The sequence below is a fragment of the Myodes glareolus genome, chromosome 24 (genome assembly GCF_982192425.1).
Source record: "Myodes glareolus chromosome 24, mMyoGla1.1, whole genome shotgun sequence".
Classification (NCBI taxonomy): domain Eukaryota; kingdom Metazoa; phylum Chordata; class Mammalia; order Rodentia; family Cricetidae; genus Myodes; species Myodes glareolus.
This window is the reverse complement of record NC_142049.1, coordinates 41,146,922-41,152,381: the sequence shown is the minus strand read 5'-3', so window position 1 is coordinate 41,152,381 and position 5,460 is coordinate 41,146,922. Positions and strand designations below refer to the sequence as shown.

Genomic DNA, 5,460 nt, shown 5'->3' with positions numbered 1-5,460 from the left:
TGAAGATCAAAGATGTCTGTACATACTTGTTCAGACTGTAACATACAAACAAATATGCCAAAACAATAGAAATAGAAAATTTTCTTTAAAAAATGCCTTTGCAAAATAGTTAATGTGTTTCACTTGTTCAATTGGGAGGTAGGAATTCACGAGATGTACATCTGAAACCCTACAGACCTCTTTCCTTTCTCTGCTGCTTTCTCAGAATCAGGGCCATTCCCATTGATGTCCCTCCAATCATTGCAATTAAATCACAAGTTTCTTGATTTTGAGTCTTGTTGCACCATATTGCTTGAATATTTTTCATTTTTTGCTGCTTTTTTGGTTCCTTTCATTTCCACCTTTGCAGAATCATGTTTATTCAGCACTTTTGCAGACAACATCTTGACTCTTTTTTATGACCCTGGTGCTCTTCACCAGATATAAACATCTTTATGTTTGTTTCCTCATTGTTTTCCTGTTTTGCAAACAAAGTTAGGATGGATACACAAATAATGCTACACCACTGACTCACACAGTTTGACATTGCTGGCCTTCTGGGGTCAAGAAACATGAACAAGAAAGAGGAACCCTAGTATTTGGCCTTACCAATGGAAACAGATAGGGACCAAACCAAATATTAAGAATAGTTTTGAGAAGAGTACGACACAATGAGAGACAATTATTTAAGCAGATTCAAGTGCATGAAGCTACAGATCTTTCTTCCCTTCTTGATTGTCTTTCCTCAACATCATTCTCCCTACAGTTTCTGCACTATAGACATGCTTCATATTGATGGTTGACTCTCAGGACATTTCTGTTTGTGACAGACCAGCTTGCCACCTCCTGTAAACAGAATGGAGGGAAGGTAAGATGCTTTATGAGACCATTTTCCTAAAGATGTTATTTATTTTCCTTAGTCTCTTATCACATAGTTAGCTATATTTGTTACAGAATTCAGAACGATCAGCTCAGAGTTGACACTGCTCATAATGGATTGGGCCTTTCCCTTCAACCACTAATTAAGAAAATGCCCTACAAGCTTGTGTAGAGTCTGATTTTATGGAGGCATTTTCCCAGTAGGGGTTCCTTTCTATCTGATGGTGCTAATTTGTAGCAAGTTGACTTGAAACTAGCTAGTACATTTACTGTAACAGTTCTATCTCACTTTCTGAGGAATCACCACACCGATTTCTGTAGTGGTAGTTTCAGTTTGCATTCTCACCAGCAATAACTGAGTGTTCCCGTTTCCCCGTATCTTCATCAGCATTTCTTGTTCTTGGATTCTTGATGATAGCCGTTCTGCTTGGGATAAGATGGAATCTCAAAGCAGCTTTAATTTGTGTTTTCCTGGTGGCCATTAATATTGAACACTTTTCAGAACGTTAACAGATTTTCATATTTCTTCTTTGGGGATTTTTTGTTCAAATCTATAGTCCATTCCTTGATTTTGTAGCTCCTTATGTTGGTGTTTTCTTTTTTGAGTCTTTATGTGTTCTAGACAACAGCCTTCTGCTGTGTATAGCTAGGTATTGTGTTGTTTTTTTTTTTTTTTCTTCAGTCACGTATTTATTCCTGTCTTCTTTAAGTTCATTCAAGTGTCTACCCTAATACTCATTTAATTTCTTGGTCTCCACTGCATTCTTTTTTCCCTGCCCCCATTCTTTTAATCGCTTTTTGAATCCCATGTCTTGAGATTCATTTAGATTGTACTTGCTTTGGGTACATACTATAGGACTCATGGACTTTAGGAGAGACATATTGTTTTTATTTTTCTGATTGTTTGGAATTTTACAATGGTTACCTGGGCATCTGGAATTTGGTTCTTGCTTATATATTTTGGTATAAGATTTTGGTCAACATTTTGGAGTACCTATGTTGTTTGTGGACTACATATCTTTGGGGGAATTCCAAAGGAGCAATATTTTGAAGGGTGTTTCTAATCAGGGGCCTGTGAGTAGCTTCAGTGGAGACGAAGCTGGGGTATATAGTTGGATAGCTAGGGTGGTCCTAAGAGGCTATTAATGAGGAGAGTGGTTTCCATCAGGATGGGTGTGACACTTAGTTGGCAGTTACATATTCTTCCAGGGTGTGGAACATTATCTTTCTGTGATCTCCCAGCTCAAAGATGTTTACACAGAACTCTGTTATTTTGGGAATAGTTTTCACTTTTTGGGTAAAATGACACATGTGCCTGCATCCTTTATCATCTGCTATGTGTCATCTACTGTTGACACTTACCATTGCATTTTGTTATATTGGTTCATTCTTTTTCATGTGTATTCGGCATGCCACCATTGTTGGATTGTCCATGTATATTTGTAGATTACAGAAAATTCTTAATGTTATAAAATCACAGAATTAGTCTTCTGTGTTTTAATCTTCAACTCAGGCCCATCTGTTGAAGATAGGATAATGAGGGTGTGTCTCTAAATGGAGACACAAAAGTCTCTAACGTTGAGATATTTTTCTATTTCCCCTTCCTTCCTTCCTCCCTTCCTCCTTCCTTCCTCCCTTCCTCCTTCCTTCCTCCCTTCCTCCTTCCTTCCTCCCTTCCTCCCTTTCTTCCTCCCTTCCTCCCTTCCTTCCTCCCTTCCTCCCTCCCTTCCTCCCTTCCTTCCTTCTTTCCTTCTTCCTTCCTTCCTCCTTCTGTCCTTCCCTCCCTTGATCCCTTTATCTCTTTCTCCTTCCATCCTTCCCTTCTTTCCTTCCTTTCTTTTGTTGTGTTTATTTCTTTAGTTTCAGCACAGGCTTTTCTGGACCCCACTGTGTAATTTAGATTGAGCTTGAATTCTTCAAACTCTTCCAGGCCCATCCTCTACTGTCTGGTATTCCACAAGTAAGCTACCATGCCTGGTAGATGGTTTCTGTTTTACTCTGAATTCTCTGTGACACAGTACCTCTGTCTAGGCAGTTGTCAATTCTTTCCTTCTTTTCCTATTTCTGCAAATTTCCTTTTTTAAAAAGAGGGTTAGAAGTTCAGTTGACCTCAATTCAATGCCTAAATTTTAGGCTAAAACTCTTTTAGGTCACCAGTGTCATCATTTATTAGGCATTCATGGTTTGGGGATCACAAATCCCATCATTAGTCATCTTGCAGCATAAGTCATTCTTTCAAACACACTAGAATTTTCCACTTATAGAAAGCTCAGCAATAAAATTTTCTTCCTTTTCTATGTGTGTTGTGGCACTAACTTTCTCTAAAATATATGCAAAAAATTACTTTCTATCTGTAGTTACTCTTGGGTTTATTCATTTGTTCAGTGTAAAGTCTTAATTTCTCACTGTGTCTCAATAGAGAAATGTATAGTTGTGATAAAACAACAAACAACAGAAATGTCTTTAATGTCTTCAAAGACTTCCATGATTTTTAGTTTCAAATCTGACATGGAGACTTATTTGCCTTAGCCTGTAGGTCTGCTTCTTTTCATATTGGTCATAGTAAAATTTGCCATTTCCTTCAAGAATCTCATTCATGATATCCATCTTTTCCCATTTGACAGTTTCCCCCTGCCAGGACTGATATCAGCTGATGGTTATGCTTCTGGCTTCCAAGCTCCTGCACCAGAGAAGGAGCATTCTTAGCACAGAAAGGAATTTGGGTTCATGGTTGTTTTTCTTTCTCACATGGTACGAGACACTGAGTGTCTCTACAGGACCACCAACTACTCTTATTTTAGTACAAGGCATGGGTTGTAGATAGCCCCAAAATACAAACTGGATTTCAATTAAGGCTCCAGAAATTACTTAATCTTTACAATCCTGTTTCTACTCCTCATGAATTGACTCAGCCTTTACCACAGAACAGGATAGTCCTGGGAATCAGAGAGTACACAGCATGTGCTCATGTCTTTTTATTTTTTGTTTCAGGAGCACTAGTGGAGATTTGCTAAGCAAGAATTCCAACATCTCAACCTGGGAGACTACCATCACAGCACCAAATGGAAGCATCTACACTAATTCTTCATATTGTGAAATCATGTTCCAAGTCACAATTTGTCTTTCCTTCATCTTTGCCCTGATTGGGATGGCAGGAATGCCATAGTGATGTGGCTTCTGGGCTTCCGCATGCGCAGGAATGCCTTCTCTGTCTACATCCTCAACCTGGCTGTGGCTGACTTTCTCTTCCTGAGCTTTCAGTTTGTATATTTCCTTGAGCTTTTCCTTTACGTGTTCTTCTCCATTTTCATCTCTATCCCTTATGTTTTTAATGTTGTGCCAAGACTTGGTTATCTTTCTGGCCTGAGCATTCTCAGTGCCATTAGTGTTGAGCGCTGCCTGTCTGTTTTGTGGCCCACTTGGTATCGCTGCCAGCGCCCAAGGCACACATCAGCTGTCACATGTGCCTTGCTTTGGGCTTTGTCCCTGGTCTTGAATCTCCTGCTTGGGGAGGCATGTGGCTTTTTGTCTAATAGTACTGACCACTTTCGGTGTAAGACATTATTTTACATCACAGGTGCCGGGCCAGTTGTTTCATTTGTGGTTCTCTGTGCATCAAGCCTCACCCTTCTGGTAAGGATCTTCTGTGACTCACAGCGGATCCCTGTGACCAGGCTGTGTGTGATCATTTTACTCACAGTGCTGTTCTTCCTGATCTTTGGTCTTCCCTTGGGTGTCTTCTTTTTAAGCTACAGTGTTTCTGAATATTTTGGTTTTGTGAAAAGTTGTGATATTAGTTTCATAGTATTCCTATGCTGTGTTAACAGCTGTGCCAATCCCTTCATTTACTTCTTTGTTGGCTCATTCAGGCACCGCAGAAACCAGCGGAAGTCTCTGAAGCTGTTTCTGCAGAGAGCCCTGCAGGACACTCCTGAAGAGAATGGTGGAGAGAGGGGCTCTTCAGGAGAGTCTGGAGAACTGTGAACACTCTAGTGCAGCAGCTCAGAGATGCTCAGATCAGAGAGAAGTAGTTATGAGAGACAATTTTGTTCCTCATGTGTGGGCTATTTTCATAATCTTGTTCAGTTTGTCACCTCACCTCAATTAGTTTTTATAAAGAGCAATCATTTTTCTGGAAGTTGATTGGTACAAAACTTTTTACACAAGCACCGACTGCAGCATTTCTAGAGCTGTCTTACACAAGGCCTCATCATATCCATTTGCTGGGGCTCCTTCTAAGTGCTCTGGGGGCAAGGACTGCTCCTACTGTTGGGAAATTCCTCCTTCATCAGAAAGCATAAAAATGCAGAAAGGCGTTGCATTTCTTTAGTCAACTAAGTTATACTGGTTATATAATTGTTATAATTTGCTAAACGTCCTTTCTTACAAACAATCTTTTCAGTCCTTCAAGCATTAAATAGATATACCTTACAATGCCAGTTCTTTAATTTCTATAAGTTTTGAAGAATTTATGGATATTTAGTCTTCTTTTATATAGCTATAATTTTTCTTACACAGTTTGGTTAGTAAACAAGTATACATTTTCAAGCAAAGTCTGTCTTAAATTTCTTTTCACCCAATGGTTTTCTTACCTTTAATTTT

The 5,460-nt window shown here is 39.2% G+C and overlaps 1 pseudogene; it reads left to right on the top strand.

Moving 5' to 3' along the window:
- The first annotated feature begins 3,856 nt into the window (after nucleotides 1-3,856).
- LOC146889956 (mas-related G protein-coupled receptor member B2-like) lies at nucleotides 3,857-4,842 on the top strand (annotated as a pseudogene).
- Nucleotides 4,843-5,460: the final 618 nt, after the last annotated feature.